This window comes from Arvicanthis niloticus, chromosome 2 (genome assembly GCF_011762505.2).
Source record: "Arvicanthis niloticus isolate mArvNil1 chromosome 2, mArvNil1.pat.X, whole genome shotgun sequence".
In the NCBI taxonomy this organism is placed as follows: domain Eukaryota; kingdom Metazoa; phylum Chordata; class Mammalia; order Rodentia; family Muridae; genus Arvicanthis; species Arvicanthis niloticus.
Window position 1 is genome coordinate 21,735,516 of NC_047659.1, and position 22,763 is coordinate 21,758,278.

The 22,763-nt window shown below is 35.8% G+C and overlaps 1 protein-coding gene, 1 long non-coding RNA gene and 1 other non-coding gene across 3 annotated transcripts in view; 1 reads left to right on the plus strand and 2 right to left on the minus strand.

The window, feature by feature from the left end:
- Arhgap15 (Rho GTPase activating protein 15) overlaps positions 1 to 22,763 on the plus strand; it is a 585,234-nt gene that overhangs the window by 300,867 nt on the left and 261,604 nt on the right. The gene's annotated exons all lie outside the window — the stretch shown is intronic.
- LOC143441297 (uncharacterized) overlaps positions 1 to 22,763 on the minus strand; it is a 319,239-nt gene that overhangs the window by 249,116 nt on the left and 47,360 nt on the right. Inside the window, exon 3 of the long non-coding RNA XR_013108569.1 lies at positions 21,012 to 21,113. This is a non-coding gene — a long non-coding RNA (uncharacterized LOC143441297). The remainder of the gene's footprint in view (positions 1 to 21,011; positions 21,114 to 22,763) is intronic.
- On the minus strand, positions 2,160 to 2,287 carry LOC117704811 (small nucleolar RNA SNORA40). The gene has a single exon (XR_004606330.1). It is a non-coding gene; the product is annotated as a small nucleolar RNA SNORA40 (small nucleolar RNA).

Sequence of the window (22,763 nt, forward strand, 5' to 3'; positions counted from 1 at the left end):
GTATCTAACCACTGATTTTCAGAATTTACTACAGTTTTGCTACACAAAACATAGCCAAGGAACTTATTATCTGGGAACTGATTCACAGGAAACACTAGATACCCAAACACCAACCTACCCCAAACTCACTAAGCAGAGATGGCATTTCTTTAAAAAGCATTATTTTATGATGTGTGTGTGTGTGTGTGTGTGTGTGTGTGTGTGTGTTCCCTAGAAATCCAGACAAGGATAACAGATGCCCTGAAGCTGGTTTTTCAGGTAGTTGTGAGTCACTTGATACAGGTACTGGGAACTAAACTCTCATCCTCAGAAAAAGCCACAAACTCAGTCATCTACCAGCCCCAGAAGACTGCATTTTAGTATATAAGCTATATACATATTAAAGTTTGATAAATACTTTACCATGTCACACAAAACATAACTCCCCAATTCAGTTTGCAGAAAGTCCGAGCCAAAGCCACTTTGAAGCACTGTCTAATCTCCCCTGCATAGGGTTGTTAGGTTGGCCATTTCCCAACAATTCGTGGTTTGGGGTGGTAAATATTTATTTAATCTCATCACTCTCTTCCAACTTGGGATCACACACAAATTGTTACAGGATGAAGAACTATACACTTTCTGTGCACATTTGCTTGCACTGTAGACAACGCTATATCCTGAAAACTAAAATGGCCAGGACAACAGCAATAGCAAAAATATGTTTCTAAAGTTTAACTAAACTCAACAAAATAAGGAAATAATAAACCAAACTTATCATCAATTGCATGAAAAAATTCTACTAATTTTCAAATATTCCACTAACGCCACATGCAGAATGGATCTGAAATTCTGTTCATCTTCCACATGACCCCTATACTAAGAAGGTAAATTCTGATAGTTGATTCACTTCTCCGAGGACAAGAATAATGATATGTGATTCCTTAGATTAGATTACTTAATTTTTGTATTGTTTTTGAGTACCGTAATTCACTTCCCATCAACCTTACAGGTTAAATATCTTATCTGAATGACTCACAGCTCAGCTGCTGTATTCCTACCTAAAACTGGCTAATTACCATTCCAGTGGGGCCTGCCAAAACAATCAAGGCCCAAGAGGCTATACTTACATCAAGTTGTTTGGAAAAGTTGCAAGGAAAACAAAAATAGGCTCCATTTGAGTTCCCATAAATGGTGGACAAACTTAGAATGACCTCTGTTTCAGCCTGTGAGTAGCAAATGATTTCATCTCTAGGAAAAGCTGATAGAGATAATTTCTGAGATGAAACATCATCTCAGGTGTATACATCTAGGAACTGAGACCAAAATGATAAATGCTTTTTCAAAATGAATTTTACTAAAGAGTTATTCCAAAGGATCAAGTCTCTTAAAATCTCATTGTGCAGTCAGAAGGCAGACAGTACTGCCTGGATAGCTTCATGTATTTAGCTTCATACTTCATGACAACTTATACAGGGATACTTAATATTGTTTTTTTTTCTAGTGTGTGCCTGCATTTGTTGTTGCCATCCCATGTCTTATTTTTAAACTGAGTGTAGCTGATTTCTATGGACAGATTTGACTGAGAACCTAAAGAATTCTGTTTAACTCAATTTCACTGGGAAAATTCCAAAATGTTAGTCAATAAGCATTCGATATTAATCATGCATGAGTGAAAACATTAACATTTTCCTTTACCTTCCAGAATGGCAGGTCAGTGAACTCATTAATAATCCTTTTCATTGTAACATCGATAAAATTTTATTTAAAGAATTAAAAGGATTCTTTGCCTGCCCTTCCATGTTACTGGGATTCAAGATCTCTGAAAATAGCCCTTTCTCAAAGAAGGGTGTTTACTCAAGTTATTCTATCAGCTGTTCATTCTTTTGTCTGTCTTTAAATTGAAGACACATAGTCATGACAACTTCAAACAATTTCTTGCAATGACTTCAAACAATTTACATTAGGGGACATATGACAATAGGCCCCTCAAGGATGACACTGGACATCTCCGGAGTTGTGCATTCTCACATTCATGCCTAACACACTCAGAATACTTATTTGTATGTGGGATATACCAGTGTTACCTTGAAACAAACATTCATTCATAAGTATCTTCAGCTCCAGCCTCATGGTCAAGATAAATTTTTTTACCAACACCATCATCCCTTTGTTTGACTTACATTTTTTTTTCAGATACATATCAAAACTCATACTGAGCAATGAATTCTGGGTTGCATGTAGAAACAATGTATGTTTGTACCTGTCAACCTGCCTTTGTCCACTACTTGAACAAACACGCACACACACAGGCTACCTTATAATAAATAATGTTTGTGGTGATGTAAAAGTCATCATTTTCATATTCTTTCAAGGCGCTATAAATTGCTACTGGAAGAACAGTCTGGAGTAGTTGAGTGCCTGTGTTTGCTGGTGTGTAAGTAAGTTAGCATCGAAAAGAACATGTTCTCTCTCTCAAAACTTTTACAGGTTGGCCCTTCTAGCTACAGTAGTTTTCATTGCTCAACAGTTTCTGGCTATATTTTTAACATGACAAGCAGAAACTTACTCATTTATTAAATGCAAAGTTTATAGAAAATTAAAGCATAAATGCACCCTTTATACTGCAGTTAGCAGCAGTAATTTGTGACAATCTAAGGCAAATCCATTCAGGGGGAAAAATTAAGCCAAATCACTTCTCTAAGTTATTGTTGCTTTTCTCCTTCCTTGTCTGGTAACTACTTCTCATCTTTGACTTTGAAACCCATCAGTTTAAACTTGGTTCTTATTCCAGTGGGCTAATCCCCTTTCATAAATCAGGCTTGAGCGCCAAGGTAATTTGCACATCGTTTAGAGAGTATTTGCTTTGAAATCTTCACCTCAAGCCCTTTTGTATATCCTTTCTCTCTAAAGATTTTTAGTATTTGTTTTGTTCTCTGAGGTATAAAAGACCTGGATAAACTTTATTCCTGTTGTTTCAAGATTAGTTAACTAAAATGCATATTAATTCAGCAGGGATGGGGACAAATCTCAGTAAAGATGGTCACGCACAAACCCACGGGAATAGCAAAGTACAAAACCGTCAGTCTGCAAACCTCCTTGGACTTGCTCAAAGGAGTACTGGGGGATTTAGATTTCTAGAATATGTCTACAAATGTAATTTCTTTGTTGTGGAGAACAGGAGCTATACTGATTATTTCTCCCCAGAAAATTGATTCTAATTTATATTTGAACAAAAATTAAGCTGTCTACAAAGTAGTACTTCGGGAAGACAGAAAGTACAACAGAAAATCTATCCCGAGGTATATTCAATACTAAATATTACATAACTGATACGCTGCCAGTTTTATTTATTAATTTATTTTCTTATTTCAAATCCTAAAATAAAGCTGGACAGTAGAACATCTGTTTCTTTTTCTCTTAAAAAAAAAAGTGAAATTTGTCAGACTTCAAAAAAATTAGAAGTAGACACATGTAGGTAGAGTTGAATGCTATTTTTACATTTATAAACTCATATTTTACTATTTTGTAGTAAACTTGTCAGCTACTACTGATTTCTATGGTACTGATTTCTGTGAGAAGGTTAAGGCTTGGCCTGATACTTTCTTCAACAGAAAGTGACCAGAAGCTTCTGGCACTTCAGTGCTTATATGGAATGACTGAGTGGAATAGAACGTAATAAATCACTCACATGGCTTCACAACCACCCACAGTCTTGCTCCACTTCTTTACAACTGTAGGAATAGACGGCTCCGCAGTCCTCAGGGTGCCAAACTTTGCACCATTAGGAAAATCTGCAAGTAGCTTGATTTATCTTCCACACTCAGTTAGCTAAGACCCAACTAAATAAAACTCAGCAGGAACGAACTTGACTTGCTAAACTTTTTTTTTAAATAGGGAGATGCGACAATTACAACTTTTCTTCTCCGCTACTTGACTTTCCATCGGAAATGAAGCCCGTTGTGAAAAATATTCAGATAAGATTCCCAAACCATAAGTGCATGGCTGACAATGCTGACTCTTGAGTTTTCATTATACACAGAGGGTTGTCTGCTGTTTGCAATTAATCCAGGCACAATCCTCTTGGTACTTTGGGGAGAATGTGGAAGACAAAGCCATTTTATAAGTTGTAAACTCCTAAATTACCCTAAATTAGAGACACTATTAATCGGACACTTAAAGATAGGATCTGCCTATTGTGTAGGCTCATCTTCCCCTGATGGAGAAATCAATTAAATATTTAGGATGTGGAATACCTTCCAGGTTGGATAACGCATTTCATTTAAATTATGGTCCTCCAATCCAAAACATTCAAGGGGATCTAAACGGATGGGAGCACATTACTGTCTCTTGGATTGGGTGCATTAACACTTTAAAAATGAATGTGCTTCCCACGGTTTCCTATTTGTTCCACCAGCTGCCTGTCGATGTGGCAAATAAACAGTTTAGAGATAAGTATGTAAAAGATGCATGTGTAACATGCTGTGTGATGAGGTGCACCCTTACAGGAATAGTCTCCAATGATGTCCCAGTCAGATTTATTTTTCTCAATTCCCCAGCAACTTCAAATGAGTGAGCTCGTCTGATCAGAGGACAGTGAAGAGAACTGTACAAATGAGGAAGTTGGAACCCACATAAAGTTCTACTTATTTAACTGTCCTACCTCTGATTGTTTATCATGTCTTTATACAATTTATCTTAATAAATTAATAATAAGTATTTAGTATCAGAAAATTCTGGAGCACTAAGGTAGAATTTGAGACAAGCCAAAGCATTTTCACTGAATCGCTATGTGACATGAACAGGATTCTTCTATTCTCATTCATGGATTACAGCTACGTCACATTATGAACAGTATTGGTAGAACAAAGTTATCGTGTCTTCCACAGCAGCTCTCGGCAATAATCCACACACTAAAAGACTTGCTCTTTTGATCCAGTTAGCTATTATATAAAGTATCACTTTTACGGATTAGGTATAACCAAAACACCAAAGTGCCATTCATGTGCCCAAAGTCATACCAAGAAAGCCAAATTTGACACCATTGACCATCACATCTTAGTCTATCACCTTGTCCTGTAATACTTCCGCCTTGGAGGGGGGGCGGCAAGGCTGAGGAACTACCTCAGAGGTAGTAAAACATCTCTCCCACCTACTCTTTTAATCTTACTTAGTGTCTGGTTTATAATTATTTTTTTAAATGTCAATATTAATAGTGCCTACATCACAGAGCTTTTTAGAAGCATAAAATACATTAAATAATTTATAGGAGGGTATGACACAATAAAGGTTAGTGATAGCATTAATGCAGTTATTTTTGAAAGGTATTCATAATTCAGTTAACAAAAAGGTACCAGAAAGATGAATGAGTAAGATAGCCATAAATTACCATACTTTCAAAAATGATCTTGGGATTTTGCAAGCATAGTCTATTGAGTGCCTTGCTAAAAGTTGATCTTCTTGATATCTGTTATGTATCTACCCTCATTCATTTATTTCATCTACGAAGTCTTTATTCCCAATTGACAATGTACTTTCCATAAATATATTAGCATACTCCATTTAAACAAGTTTAGCCAATCAGAAGAAAGAGTGTGGAGATCACGTCACATTCCGTGTTTCTAGAGCAGAGCTCTTAATCACAAACTTGATTGGGTGGGCGACTCATTGTACATGCTTCATTTCTTGCTTTCAGGGAAGAGCAGAAAATCCAGCTCGCTAGCACCATTATAGAGTGCCATATTTGGGGTACTGAGCTTCAAAAATAAAATATTACAAGGTACAAGGAAACTGTGGGAATTTAGCTTAAAGGGATTATTTATTAACATTTTGATGGGGGGAGGTAAATAATGAAAAGGAAGCAAAATGATCTCTTCAAAGTTAGGTGGAAAGAATGTCTCAATAGGCTTCCTATCTAATCACTGTCTTTGAGAAGCTCAAGGACTCTTATTTTCTAGTAATTGATACCTGCTCTTCAATCAGAAGTATAGAAGACAACTGATGCTTTAGCAGACTGTCTAGTAAGGAACTAGTCTTCGGTTTTATGCAGCTGTACTAAGTGTGTAATAATCCAGGGCAAAACCACACAGATACCATTGCTTTTGCAATATTTGGAAAGCTGTGCAGAAAATATGTGTCTGATATCTAAATCAATCACTCCTGTGAATTACTTGGCTAGGAAAGATCCTGACTAGTAACCTGCTGGGTCTACTTAGTGTTGCTTGCTATGTACATGCTTTTAAGGCTAACTACTAGGTATTAGATAACCAATCCGAGGGCTCATTACTGAGGAAGACTAATTCTTCCTGTCTCAGTGGTCGTTAATTACCACCCTTTGTATTAAGCTTGGGAATCATGTGACTTCCCTTTCACTGGCATGTCAACTAGTGGTGTTGTTCAAGAAACCTTATTGTTGAGATTTTGTGAGTATAGCTTCTCTGTCCTTCATTGAAGATACAATCCTGCAGCAGACTTTGTGGTCCTCTTACTCTTGTAATTGCTTGCCCCCTTTTTCATGATGTTTGATGTTCCCTGAGCCTTAGATGGCAGTTGTTCTCTGGATTATTACTGAAGACACTGTACTACAAATACAGTCTGGATCTGAATCATAAGCCTCCTTCCTGAAGACTTGCTTTCATACTGGAAGGTGCCATACAAGCTGCCTACGGAGAAAAGCAATTCATAGTCCTACCCAACTATGACACCTATAAGCCAAAATAATGACCAGCAGGACAAGATATCCCCAAAAGTGCCATCATGACACTTAGATACTGGTGATAAGCAACAGCTGTCTATTTTGACTTAAAGCCCACTCAAAAGGAAGAGATTCATGCCTGGGACTAGAAACCTTGATGGTTAGCAGTGGCTGGTGAAGCCATGGGACCTATAGGAAAACCCACTACTACTGCTTCCCTAAAGCAGTCAAGTCTCCAAGGGTGTTTTCCACAATAGTGTTTACATAGCCTCATACCCACTGAGAGGTGTAGCCCTTATCCTCATCAGGGACTATTCTTTTGTGGGAGACAGAGGCCATTACAAAAAGCTGCAATTGGTTAGCCCTTAATATTTTAAAGAAAGAAGATGGCTGAAATATAACCAATACAGTGACAAAGTATTAGAAATAACAGAAAACATGTAAGATTATTACAAATTAAATATATATTTAAATATACATATATATACATAATATATATAAATATAATATATAATAAATATATAATTTATATATAAATTTTATATATATAAAATTTAGATATAAATATATTTAAATTTTTCCATTTCTCTTTTATCATTCAATTACATAAATTTTTATTTTGTATATTTTGTTTAACTGTTATTGCATGATATATTGTGATTATGATATCTTCCTGTTTAACTCATCTTCTTAGTATATACTATCATAGTTGTCTCTTATAATCACTTTTTAATCATTTATTTACTTATTTATTTATCTATTTACACTTCATATTTTATTCCCCTCCTGGGCCACCCTCCGACTGCTCCACATCCCATACCTCTACCCCGACCCCTGTTCCCACAAAGATGTCTCTATTCCCCAACCCCCCACTCCACCAAACCTCTAAACTCCCTGGGGCCTCCAGTCTCTTGAGGGTTAGGTTCATCTTCTCTGACTGAACCCAGACGTGGCAGTCCTCTGTTGTATATATGTTAGGGGCCTCATATCAGCTGGTGTATGCTGCCTGGTTGATGGTCCAGTCTTTGAGAGATCTCAGGGGTCCAGGTTAATTGAGACTGGTGGTCCTCCTACAGGATCACCCTCTTCCTCGGCTTCTTCTAGTTTTGCCCTAAATCAACCACGAGGGTCAGCAGCTTCTGTCCATTGGTTGGGTGCAAATATCTGCATCTGACTATTTCAGCTGCTTGTTGGTTCTTCCAGAGGGCCGTCATGATAGGTCCCTTTTTGTGAGCACTCCATAGCCTTAGTAATAGTGTCAGGCCTTGGGACCTCCCCTTGAGCTGGATCCCACTTTGGTCCTGTTGCTGGACCGTCTTTTTCTCAGATTTCTCTCCATTTTCATCCCTGCAGTTCTTTCAGACAAGAACAATTATGGGTCAGAGTTTGACTGTGGGATGGCAACCCCTTCTCTCACTTGATGCTGTGTCTTTCTGTTGGAGGTGGGCTCTATAAATTCCCTCTCCTTACTGTCAGGCATTTCACCTAAGGTCCCTCCTTTTGAGTCCCAGAGTCTCTCACCTCGGAGGTCTCTGGTGTATTCTGGAGGGTCCCCCAACCTCCTTCTTCCCAAGGTTGTCTGTTTTCATTCTTTCTGCTGGCCCTCAGGACTTCAGTCATTTTCCCTCACACAATACCAGATCACGTTCCCCTTTCTCCCCTATCCCATCCACTTTCTCTCCCTGGTCCCTCGTTCCCTCCCACCATGTGACTGCTTTTTTCTCTCTCCCAAGTGAGACTGAGGTGTCCTCACTTGGGCCCTTCAACTGATTGACCTTTTTGTGTTCTTGGCTTTTCAGTACTCTTTTTTGGCTAATATCCACTTATTAGTGAGTACATACCATTCGTGTCCTTTTGGGTCTGCATTACCTCACTCAGGATATTTTCTAGTTCCATTCCCTTGCCAGAAAAACTCAGTATGTCCTCGTTGTTAATTGCTGAGTAGTATTCCACTGAGTAAATGAACCATATTTTCTGTATTAATTCTTCTGTCATGTGTCATCTGGGTTGTTTCCAGCTTATGGCTATCACAAAAAAAAAAAAAAAAAAAAAAAAATGGCAGCTATGAACGTAATGGTATGGTGCCCCTGTGGTATGGTGGGGCATCTTTTGAGTATATTCTCAAGAGTGGTATTGCTGGGTCTTCAGATAGATCTATTTTTTGATTTTTCGAGGAACCTCCAGATTGATTTCCAGAATGTTTGTATCAGTTTGCAATCCCAACAGAAATGGAAGAGTGTTTGTCTTTCTCCACATCCTCACCCACATGTGTTGTCATCTGAGGTTTTGATCTTAGCCATTCTGATTGGTGTAACGTGGAATCTCAGGGTCATTTTGATTTGCATTTCTCAGATCACTAAGGACTTCGAACATTTCTTTAGGTGCTTCTCAGCCATTTGAGATCCCTCTGTTGTGAATTCTTGGTTTAGTTTTATACTCCATTTTTTTATTGGGTTGTTTGGCTTTTTGGTGGTTAGCTTCTTGTGTTCTTTATATATTTTGGATATTAGCCCTCTATTAGATGTGGGGTTAGTGGAAGATTTTTTTCCAATCTGTATATTGCCAATTTGTCTTATTTACTATGTTCTTTGCCTTACAGAAGCTTTCCAGTTTCATGAGGTCCCATTTATCAATTCTTGATCTTAGAGCTTGAGCCATTGATGTTCTGTTTAGAAAATTTCCCCCTGTGCCAATGAGTTCAAGGCTCTTTCCCACTTTCTCTTCTATTAGATTCAGTGTGTCTAGTTTTATGTTGAAGTCCTTGATCCACTTGGACTTGAGCTTTGTGCAAGGTGACAAATATGGGACAATGAAAATAGTTTCATTGTTCTACATACAGATAGCCAGTTAGACCAGCACAATTTATTGAAGATGTTTTCTTTTTTACATTGTATTTTTTTTTTGGCTTCTTTATCAAAGATCAAGGGTCTGTAAGTGTGTGGTTGCATTTCTGGATCTTCAATTCTATTGCATTGATCAACATGTCTGTCTCTACCAATACCATGCAGTTTTTATTACTAATGCTCTGTAGTAAAGCTTGAGGTCAGGGATGGTGATTCCCCCAGCTGCTGATCTTTTAATGTTAAGAATTGTTTTCGCTATTCTGGTTTTTTTTTCCCGCTTTCCAGATGAATTTGAGAATTGCTTTTTCCATGTCTTTGAAGAATTGTGTTAAGATTTTGAAGTGGATAGGATTGAATCTGTAGATTGCCTTTGGTAGAATGGCCATTTTTACTATATTAATTCTGCCAATTCATGAGCATGGAAGATCTCTCCATTTTTCTGAGATCTTCTTTGATTTCTTTCTTGAGAAACTTGAATTATTGTCATACAGGTCTTTCACTTGTTTGGTTAGAGTTACCCCCAAGATATTTTATATTATTTGTGGCTATTGTGAAAGGGATAGTTTCCTTCATTTCTTTCTCAGCCTGCTTATCATTTGTATAAAGGAAGGCTTCTGAATTATTTGAGTTAATTTTATATCCAGTCATTTTGCTGAAGTTGTTTATCAGCTGGAGATGTTCTCTGATAGAATTTTGGGGGTAGATTATGTATACTACCATATCATCTGCAAATAGTGGTACCTTTATTTCTTCTTTGCCAATTTGTATCCTCTTGATCTCTTTTTGTCGTCTTACTGTTCTAGCTAGCACTTCGAGTACTGTATTGAATAAATACTGGGAGAGTGGGCATCTTTGTCCTGTCCCCTATTTTAGTGAGATTGCTTCCAGTATGTCTCCATTTAGTCTAATATTGGCTGTTGGTTTGCAATAAATTGCTTTTATTATTTGGAGGTTTCTGCCCCACTTTAGAACATTTAATTCCTAAATAAAAGTCACAAACTTTTATATTTATAATAAGCTTTAAAAGCACTAGAGATGGGAAGATATTAATCCTCTATGCTATTTTGTCTAGGTCTCTGTTAATAACCCTGAGATATTACCTTCCATGTCCTGCCTGTACTGCTCCTACTCCAACAGGCTGACTCATATGCCCATGTGCTCATGATCCATCTACCCCTTCTTCCCCTCTTCTTACTTCTGCCTGAGAGCCCAAGCCCAGGAACTCACTCCACCCCATGTCTTCCACCTAGCCAAGGCTGTAGGCATTTTTATTAACCAATCAGGGATAATTTGACAGTCAAGTTTTATACAACAAAGCCTGGTATATGTGAGGCTCTCTTCCTCTTGGAACAACCAGATCTTGGGCTACTAAATTTAGCATTTGAACATATAGCAACACCAGAGCAACCGTTACACAATATGATAACAAAAAAATATATGGCAAAATAAAATTCCATAAAAATTTTTTCTTCCTATATGGCAAACAACTTTGATCAAACTTTACATATTATCAAAGTTAAATAAAATACAAATAGTATATTACTGTGAGTAGTTTGAAATATGCAGCATGTCTTCATTCTATTGTTCAAACACTATATTTATTCTCATTTGTAGAAAAGAGAACTCATATGCTTGTTGGTTTTAGAGCTTAGAATAAAGAATTTATCTCAAAATACACACTGATCTTGAGACTTTCTGCATTTCTTTCTTTTCTTTGGCTTTCTAGTTTTATTCATTATTATATATAATTAATCATACAGTTGAATGATTTTATATGTGTGTTTTGAAAAATAGAAATCTGCCATGAGTATATATAAACATATGTGTGTGTGCGTGTGTGTGTGTATAGCACATAAAAATAAAGTTTCAAGGCCATATTGGCAGATGGAAAAAGCACAAATGTCAAGAAAAGTTGATTATGAAATAAATATATAATAGCAAAATTAAACTTTACCATTTATTGATTTAACAGATGGTGAGTAAAACAGTAGAAACAAAAAAATTAAAATGTAATTTGAGTTTTGAAATTGGTAAGATAATTTTGTGTACTTTATTAGAAGTTTGCTACTTGCTCCTTCTATTTTTAGAAAACTCTCACCTTTGGTTCACAAATAATTAAACATTTTCATTTAACAAATCTTATTCTGAAATTTATATATGAATAAATATCTTTACCTGAATAAAAAATTTACTCTTAGATTAACATTCAAAGATTTAAAAAGAATTTTTTAATAATTTTGCATTAATAATTAATAAATATATTATTAACATTTATATCATTAATATAAAATCTACATTTTATTTTAAATGTGTCACAAATTACAAAATAAAGAATTATTGACTATATTAACAAAAAAATGTTTTTAATCCTAAATACAAAAGCTGAATAGAACATAGTAAAACATAAAAAGTAACAAAAAAATAAATAAAATACTACAGTTAACTTATCCATTAAAATAACATGTCTTTCAAATATTTTCTTTTATTAGAAAGTAATAAAATGAATGTGAGTATAATAGTATGCAATTAAATAAATATTCAGAGGCACAAATATAATATGTTAAACTTTAATATGAAAAAAGTAAGTTAAAGACTGCTGCAGTTAATTCAAAAGTATATATATATATATATATATATATATATATATATAATTAAATTTTTTAACTTATCTTTTTTTTAAGTGATTGTTGTTTTGCCTGCATGTGTCTATGTCTGTGTACCACATGCTAGCTTGGTGCCCACAGAGGCCAGAAGAAGATATCAGAACCCCTGGAACTGTAGCTACACACAGCTGTCTAACACCATGTGGGTGCTGGATTCCTTGGGCAAGCATAGTAAGGGGTCCTACATGCTAAGCCATCTCTCCAGCCCTGCAAAAGGTATCTTTAAATGGCTAAATAAAATTAAGGAAGCCAAAACTCTAATGTGAGAATGATAAATTGAGAAAAAAAACATTCAAGTAAAAATTTTATCACTGAATTGAGAGGTTTCCTTGAACAATAAATAATTCTATTCAGGATTAAATTAAAACAGCTCTGAAAGATACAAGTTAAAAGATCATAAGACAAACCATGAAGTAAAACCGTAAAACCTATATGTTAATGAGATAAAATCTTAAGCAAACTATAAAAGTTCTTTCTTTTTTCCTGATTGTTTGGAAAATGACCAAATCAATTCAGAAAGGATAGAATAGCTGACATATGCAAAAAAAAAAAAAAAAAAAAAAGCCTCAAATAATCACAAGTATAAAAATACAGTAATGAGTGGATGATGTCAGTCTTCTGAAGAACAGGTCATTTTTTACCATTTCAAAACATGCAAATAACATGAGGGAAATCTTTAAATATATGCAGAACTAAAACACACAACAGCAGAGAGTGCAGTCCACTGCTGCAGTGAAGTGTCATGAATGGTCAATGCGGGCTTCAAGTCAAGTGTGAGAAGACCTTCAGTTCTGCTTTGCAAACTTAAGGGAGAGAGTTCCCAGGCCAGCTCAAGGATCTTTTTGAATAGTACCAACTATGTCTCCAGGAAGCCACATGGGGGTGGGTGGGTTCCCTGTAAAGACTAGTGATCATGAAGACCAGAAAGAAATCTGAATGCCCTGACAGTTGAAAGTACATCTCTCCAGGCATCAGTTAGCAGTTCTGAGGCTTTGAATTAAGAACACTGGATAGATATCAGTTGCATGAACATTGTCAGAAGGGGAAAATTTATTGCTTTCTTCTTAATGACTTTCTCTACTTTCCCTATGCTTTGAAGTCATGATTCTGTTCCTTTGGGGTCTCATATTGACTGAGTTTGGTAAAGAGGAACAATTTTTATACTGCTGCTTGCAGTGTATTCTGTGGGAGCAGTTTGAGATTAGGAGGTGATTAGTAAAGCTGGGTACACCTCACCACTTAAAAGTTTACCTGTTAGGTTAAGCACACATTTATTTATTTATTTATTTATTTATTTATTTATTTATTTATTTATTTACTTATTTATTTACTTATTTATTTATTTATTTAAATTCATTCTTCATTCATTTATCTACTTATTTATTCATCTATTTTATTGAAAACCATTGTTTCCAATTGTTTCCGATAGGACAAGCGTTCTATTACTACTCAAGTGCATTGTTTATATCTTACATGTAGTAGTTTTTTGGATTGTTATTGACCCAGGTTAGAGAAGGCTACAACAGTCCTAAAGACTGTTTCCTTGCTCCGTAGCAAGGAAGTCTTGAGAACTTCAAGGATAGCACAGTGAAAACCCTTGGAGAGAGCTCTCAGTGAGTTTCTGGCAAGAAGAAGATTGCTGTGTTGTTGCTAATTTGGGGAAAGACCCCAAGTTTAAAGCAAGCTTCTACCAGCATGCAGTCCATGTTCAAGACTCAAGAAACCCTTGCATTAGAAAAATGACAAAGAACAGACCTGGTTATGAAAAGAGGATGTGTCATTTATGATTTATCATTTACCATGTAATTTTTCCTCCATCCTTTCCAGTGACATCTTTAAACATAAGCATGAAATAATTAATGGTATGACATTTAAGAGCAATGTTTAATGTAAAATACTACCTTTCTCACATGTCTTATCAATATATATATAATTCATTGTATCAGAATAGTGTATATATAGAAGCATGGGTGCAAGTATCATAATATATTAATATTTATCTCTATTATAGATAGCATCTTTCTATGAAGCTGTTTAAAAAAAGAATTGTACACTGAACACCCTAAGATATTTGTGCTCTCCAAACTTTGTTATATTTCAATTTTAGAAATTGATTTGGCAAAATCTGTGATAATACTTTATGATTCTAATGAATATTCTGAAATTATATAACTTCTAGCAGTGGCAATTTGTTTAAAACAATCACCACCAAGAATTCTTTGATGTGTGGGTAGGAAATGACAAATTGCTTATCTGTGTGTGTGGCATATTGTAATAGTGGGAGGAGGGAATATGAAGCAAGCTTTGCACAGATTACAGAAGTGGGAGCTGGTATGCTTGGTACTATGAAGGCTTGCACCAAGTTAGGGCTTTTTGACTATATAATAAATAAATAATGAATAAATATTATGAAAGAAAAATGCCAAAGAAATGTACCAAATAACAACTTCAACATGTGCCAACTTTAGTACTGTTATGTTGAATCCCATATTGATTCTTTGTTTTCTAATTACTTCCATAAAATATCTTTGTCTTCAAACTCAAAAGAATACAGAAATGTAACATGGTTGCAAAACATGGCCAACAGTTTTGTTGCAAAGATAGCCACAAAGATCCGCTGTGCTAGGGAGGGTTTGGGTCTCTACTCCAAGCTGAAACCCAATCCAGTTCAAAGTAGTTTCTTCCCAGAGTTGCCCCAGTCTGTGACATAAATTACAACATAGATATTTTTACTAGAAGGTCTATCCACTTATTTCATACATCTTATGCCTTTTTAAAAAGATGAATGGTATGTTTAAAAATAAATATTCAAGGTTGAAGGTACAATTTCATGTCGAAGACAAAAAGGCTTGAAAGACAAACCATACAAGTAATGCTGAACTCGAATCTGTATTTTACACTAGCAAGAACCCTTATTGCACTAAGAATTGTGCTTCATTTCATGTACTAACTTAGTTAACATAATGTTAACTAAAAACTAAAAAAAAAAAAAAAAATCTCTTTAATATTTTTTCTCTCCGTTGGATTTTATCCCAGAAATGACAAATATTCTTAGAAAGATTTCACCTTAAACTTTCACTTGATTTATATAATTTGTTTTTAACTTATGTGTATATCTTTCTTAGATAAGGATAAGATAGAAAAGGGGTAGAGAACCAAAACATTATCATTTTAGAAGATGTTTGGGGTCGGGAGAGCAAAGCGGGAATGGCCCCAGTGGATCAGTGTCCTGCCAGGCTGAAGACATGCCATGGTAGTGTGACAGATAGAACACACACTTGGATCAGCTCCACAGACAACAGCCCCCTCAGCTTGCCTTCCTTTTACCTGAAGTAAAGATTTTCTTCATGTGTGGCTAATGCTTTAATAGTAACTTTTACTTGAGGCACCCCATATTGTGAAAAAGTTAAGGATCATCATATCCCCAAACTTAAGATCTCTGCAGGGAGCAGAAATACATATTTTTTTCTTTACTGGTTAAATGTTATAAGATCAATATAAAATCTAGATTATTTTAATTTTGCTACAATTCAGTAAATATTGCTTTTGTTCCACTAGTAAAAAGAAGCAAACTAAAGGAATAAAGTACACAAGAAAAATAATACATTTATTAGAAAATTTGGCTTATAAACAAGAAATATTTTTCACAGTCTTGTTTACTTCAGCATGACCCATAGTATGCTTGTCTGCAATGAAAAAATTAACTATTTGCCAAAGTGAAGATACTAGTTAATTGTGCTTCTGAAATTGACTGTATTAATAACCCCTTTTAGAGTGTCTAGTTTTGCATATTATTTTAAGCACATAAGTTCTAACACTAGCTCCGATGGAGGGTCAACATTTAAACGGAGTGAGTCGGAGGTACATGTGGTTTGTGAAGCTGTTCATAGTAAAGCGTATCACCCTATGAACAGGATCTGTCAGATCAGCTCCATTCTGCAGGGAGCATCTTATGTTGTTTGCTTTTTTAATAATTTCTTTTTTGTTTCTGTGATGGAAGTTTGTCTTTATAAGAAAGAGCTCACAGATTTTTTTAAGAGTTCATAAACTCTTTGAAGAGGGTTACCAAGAAGTAGTTCTTATACATCATTTCTTTTGCAAAAAAATTAAGATATCACCACTCCACAGTGTGTTTCACTGTTTTGGAATCCTAACTGTACAAAAAAGAAGCCAGATGAACAACTTTTCCCAAAATGATCCTCCATGCAAGAAGTATTAGCCCTAAAGCCCAAGCCACATACACTGCAGATGAACAGGTAAAGGAGGCATCAACAACTTCCTATTTTATATTTTTTTAAAAAAATGCAAAGTTAGTACCAACAATATGGAGGCCTCAATAGAAATGTAATACCTCATAGCAAGAGATTTGAAAAACAAGTGGGTTAATGGATAACAGATGAATATTAAAGGGATGATATGTTGGCTTAAGGCATTCTGGGAAGAAGGAACATCCGTTGAGAAAATATTCCCACCAGATTTGTTCTGTGGGTAAGGCTGTGAGGTATTTTCTTGATTTATGATTGATGTGGGAGGGCCCTACTCATGGTGGGCCAGGCTAACTTCAGGTAGGTGGTCTTAAGTTGTATTTTTTAAAAATGCAGACTAAGCATGCTATGAGGAGCAAGCCAGTCTGTAACATTCTTCCATGGCTTCTGCTCCAGTTCCTGCCTCTAGGTTCCTGCCTTGAGTTCCTTGGTGAGGGAGTGTGGCCCAGGAGTTATAAGATGATATGGACCGTTTTCTCCAAATTGTTTCTTGTCATGGAATTTTATTACAATAGAAGCCTTAACTGAGGCAGATGGATGGAGAGAAGGATTGAAAGACTGATAGATAATTTCAAAAGGGATTGGTTTACACAACCATTCAGGCTCACAAAGCATACCTGGAGAACACAGCATAGGTAGTCAGAAAGGGAAGATGGACACAAGCAGGAAGTGACAAACCGTGACTGAATCTCCTTGTCAGAAAAGGAAGGTCAGCAACAGCCTGGACTTAGAGTCAAGAATTGCTGGAATCTCTGAGCTCACAGAACTGCTAACTTCTGAAAGAGCTCATCTGGCTGACCATAACATAATCTCTGATGATTAATTTTAAGTCAGCTGATTAGAGACATTTATTTCCTCTAACAGTCCCTTCACAGCATCACCTACATTAATGTGTGATTGAATGACAAGAGTCTGTGGTTTAGCCTACCTAGGATGACACATTAAAAAGCCATCACAGCAGAGCTACTTGTCTAGTATCAGACAGCTGTTAAGTGGCTGGGCCGAAACTGGGATTTTGTTCTCCTCCACAGAAAGCCTATCAGACATTCATAGACTTCACTCTGTTTTTCTTGAGGACATCTCCAACTGCAAAATTTTAACCACGTCTCACCCTCTTTAAAAAGATTAAAAAGTAACCTACAAGTGTTTTAATATTTATAAATTTGATTGTGGGCAATACAGTTTTGATTGTACTTTAATCGAGACTACACATGTAGTTTTTGACTTGGTGCTTATGACAGAAGACAGACCAACTTGAACTTCTAGAGCTTTGGAAAAATGAGCCCTTTTCCTAGAAAATCCCATGCTTAGCCTTGCCAGAATAAAGCTAGTTTATTAAGTTGATATTTAAGAGAATCAAGGTCCATGATGATTTATTTGTTCAATATTATTTAATAGTAATTCAAGAGATATAATTTGATAGCATTAAAGAACAGAATGAAATATGATGCTGTTATAGAATATGGATATCTAAATGTGAGCAAGAACAAATTGTATTAATGATTGATGACATTTAATAGCATAACCTAAAAGAATATTTTATGAACGAGGCAAACAGTGCCTCAAAAAGCACCCATAAATAAATAAACCAACTCTGTATATTGATGTCGTCTTGGAAAAACTATGCCTACTTCTGCCAGACAAGTTATTTATATTTCTAAATATAAATGACAAATTTCTATGACAATTTCTAGTCAAGACAACTTCTGTTCCAGTGGAAATGATGTCACCAAGCCTAGTTCTGCCTCTTTACTTGCTGATAGTCAAAACATCTCAAAACGTTTGTGTTGTAGCATGATGGCATATCCAGAGATTGTTATTATAGGCTGTGCCTTCATTATTTCAGTCTTATTCACAAACAGTCCGGGTACCAGAATCTATTGCTATACTTTAGATTTCTATATCAACTTTATTGCTTCACACTGTGATAGGCCCCTTTCATAATAAAACATTTATTATAATACCTTTATATTTTAAATGTTAAAAATATTCTCTTGATATTGTTCCTTTAGTCATATGAAATTATTTTACACTGATGTGTCTGCCTTTTTTACCCATTGCTATTTTCTGTTCCTCATCCTTGCTTCCTTCCTTCATAATCTCCTCAGCTGTTTTGTTTTGTTTTGTTTGCTGTTCTACAGTTTTAAAACATACTTCAGTATTTTTATACACTTTGATGAAAACCAAACTAGATATGCGTGCTGACAAGAACAAAGAGAAAGGGGCCAGAAGAATGGGAGCAAGAATTGCTTTCTACAGGTGGCTTCCCTGAGGTGGACTAAATTCTATAACATTTACCTAAACTATTGAATCATACCAAAACAAAAATTTGGGTAATAAGAACTCTGCAGTCCTTGAATGGTAGATTATTTGGGGGCTCTTGGCTTTTAAGTGATGCACACATGAATCTGTGACAGTATAGCTCGTATAATAAGCATACATTGTGGTTTCAAGGTATGGCTGCTACAGCGTTTTCAAAGCCCCATTTGTATTTATTCTAGCAGAAAGAAAATGCATTACACTTCCCAAACTTAAAATGAAAATGCTTGTTTGTTACGTATAGACTATTACAACCCACCCCTACACACACTGTGATGGTTGGCATATGCTTGGCCAGGGCGTGGCACTATTTGGAGGTGTGGCCTTGTTGGCCCTCCTCCTAACTGCCTGGAAGGCAGTAGTCTACTGGCAGCCTTTAGATAAAGGTGTAGAATTCTCAGCTTCTCCTGTACCATACCTGCCTGGATGTTGCCATGTTCCTGCCTTGATGATAGCAGAGTGAACCTCTGAACCTATAAGCCAGCCCCAATTAAATGTTGCCTTTGATAAGACTTGTCTTGCTTGTGGTGTCTGTTCACAGAAGTTAAGCCCTAACTAAGACCCCCACACACTTTACATTTTGTTATATGTGTGGCTACATGTGTCATGGTGCACATGTGAAGGTCAGAGAACAATTTGCAGGAAATTGGTTCTACCCCTCCACCATATGAATTATGGGAGCTGAACTTGGGACCTTAGGCTGGGTAACAAGCACCTTTACACACTGAGCCACATTGCTGGGCCATAAAATGATTAAAAATAGAATTCTCTTTTAAACACTAATCAAGGGATAAAATTTTAATTTTTTAAACATTTTTCTTCCTTTTGATGTGACAATCCATAAAAATGAGCAGAAGACCATTCTTTGTTTTATTAGCTTCCGTGATATCCATCCTGTAACAGACATACAGGTCTGTATTACATGTTTGTAAGTTCGAATCCCATAATTTCAATACTTTTCTTCTATGAAGAAGAAAGAAACGCCAGCTTCTTTCAAAGGCTAAGAACTTCAGGTCTGCCTCAGGAACCTACCAGATTCCACAGAGTTTGTGAGTCAATAAACCAGGTCCTTAACGAGTGATGATTTAATATGGAAACCAAAATTTTAATTTAATTTTTTTCAACCCAAATGTTTTGCCAATTTCTCTGTAACTTGCCTTTGTCTCACTAGTAGGAAAGTGTGGGTAGGGTAAAGCCAGAACTCAGCAAATCCTCACATGCTAGGAAGGTTTGTAGAACAGAACTTTTATTTTGATTGGCTATTGTGCTTTCAGGCTGTTACAGTTCCCTTCTTCCATATAGAAGGATAAATTATTTGGGCCAAACAATACAATGTGGTTTGGAAACAATTGGCTTTCATGGGCACAGTCTTATTCTTTCCATCTCCTTTTTTTTTTTTTTTTTAATGTGAAAATCAAGCCAAGTTTTTTTTTTTTTTTCAGTCAAAACTATGCAATTTCCCAAAATTCATAGAAAAGACAGCTTGGGTTGTTTGTGTATATGTTCATGTGTGCGCATGTGCGTCTCTCTCTCTCTCTCTCTCTCTCTCTCTCTCTCTCTCTCTCTCTCTCTCTGTGTGTGTGTGTGTATTTTAATTCCTGCTTATGAAGAAAAAGAGCTGGTTGTATAAATCCAGCATATATATATTTGAGCACCCATGCAGGCTCTGTGTTTTGAGCATTCTGCGTAACAGACTTAGTCTTCTAGTTTAATTCTTCAAGTCCTTAAATACTGGTCAGATACTCATATGTCAGACATATTCAGGTGCAAACCAGGTACGGAAAGAGCCCCGGTTTGGCTATCTTTCTTTTGTGCTCACATTTGCAAATGGAAGTAATTTTCATCTTGCAGATACCCTAGAGGGGCTCGTCTGTCCTATCTCTTTTACACATCCAAGAAGTTTCTTTGTCAGGCTTACATTCTCCCATGCCAGATGGTTGATGCCACCCTACAAGACCATATTTTGAGTAAGGAAGACCAGTTTAGCAGGTAGATGAGGCAAATTTAGCAGGTAGATGAGGCAAAAAAATGTTAAATTTGTTGCATTTCCAGAATCAGAAATGGCAAAATGTTCTTCTCATAACACTCTAAACACAAAAATGAATGAAATTGGTGTGGTTTTTCTATTACTCTTAGCCCTATAAAGGGCTAAGTAGTAAACAGTTCAATGAGCTGAAAATATCTACTGTTACTGCATTCATAAGCTTTGTTTTCCTCCATAGTCTAACACAAGACAGAGAATATTTCTTACCAAAGTGCAGACCTGAAAACTTGAAATAAGGCCAGTCAAATTGTTCAGTTCTTCTGTGTGGTTTCTTTTTCATGTACTTGGTGTGATGACTCTATGCGACGTCTAAAATGAATAGAAGAAAATGTTAAACTTCTAACTATACGTGTGGTGAATATTTTAAATACTTGTCAGAACTTCAAGTGTTTGTTCTTTTTCAGAAAATTAAAATGCATTAGATCACAAAAGTAATGTGATTGTCTATTTGTATGATTGCTAGGGGCTTGTCAGCACAATAATACAACAAAATAATGCCAACATCATAACATAGTGGTTCTCACCAGACTGGAATTTGGTGAAATAAACCTAAGTATACTAAATGTTGTCCTCCCTTAACATGTCCCAGGTTAGAAAACTCCCTGAGGGTACTTATGCATTATAGACAACTCAGACACTATAATTAAATTAGCCTTACAGATCTTACAGGCTCACAGATCCTATAGATGCAACTATTTTTAAAGAACAAGATTTTCATAGAGAAAATATGAATTATACAATAGTTGCACCGAGTCTTTATTGCTCATGTACACGAGGTTCAGAACCATAATGACGATATTCAGCACTTAAGTCATTATGCTGTCATATTACAGAAAAATTATTTGCACTGTATAACCATTGTTTCCTTCTTGTATTGCATAGATATGAGCTCAGTTCATCTGTCTTTGTCATTAAAAGTCCCAGTTTGTCATTGTAAATACCTTCTTTTTAAGGACAGTTTGTGTATATTGTGATTCAAGTTCATGTTGATTAGACCTTTGCTTTCTAAAGCTGATAATTGAGATTGAAGGAAGTATTCAATCTGCCTTGTGGTGTCACTGCTTATGTGTTACTTCATCATGTCAACTACTTCTTAGTTTACATTTTAATTATATAAAAACTAAACATTTCCAAAAAAAATAGGAACATGTTTCTTATTTTCCTACCAAAATTCCTGTCTTATTCATTCTGTTTAAGAAATGTTCTTATTAAAATTATAGTGTTATTTTATACTAATTATTTTTCTTTGGAGATAACAACATACATTTTTAAATGGCCTTTGATTATTATTTTTTATAAAAATCAAATAATTTGGAAAACATTGCTAAAACTGAAAATCCTTTGCAAACCAAGTCTTGTCTTTGGTCTTGAGAACTGATCCCTCAGTGTCACAAATTTCTGAGAAATATGTATTGCCATTTTCAATCAACTACCAGATGGCATTCCTGAACTCTAACTCTCTCTCTCTCTCTCTCTCTCTCTCTCTCTCTCTCTCTCTCTCTCTCTCTCTGTGTGTGTGTGTGTGTGTCTGTGTGTGTTTGTGTATATGTATGTTATGTATGTGTGCATGTGTCTGTGTGTGTGAGAGAGAGAGAAATGTACATTCTTCTGAGTTTAGGTGAGTATTGGGTGAAACGAAATTGGTTCCATCCTGATGAAATGGTATTCAAGTAAAGTCACTAGACTACAAATCATTCTGAAGTCAAGTCAAATGAGTTAAGTAGAAAAAACATTAAAAAGTTAAGTCAAATCCCAAATCAATCCAAGGAAATATATTCACTATGTCTATGATTTGGGGAATACAGGACAGGATTCATGTTCTTTCTTGCCAAGGGCCAGCCTAAGCTTGAAGAGAGCTTCTGATAAAGAGGTGTCTGGGAGCAGTGAAAGAACAACTCAAAATCAAATTGTGGGTTACAAGCTTATAGCCTATGTATTGCTTAAGACAGCTTTTATGGG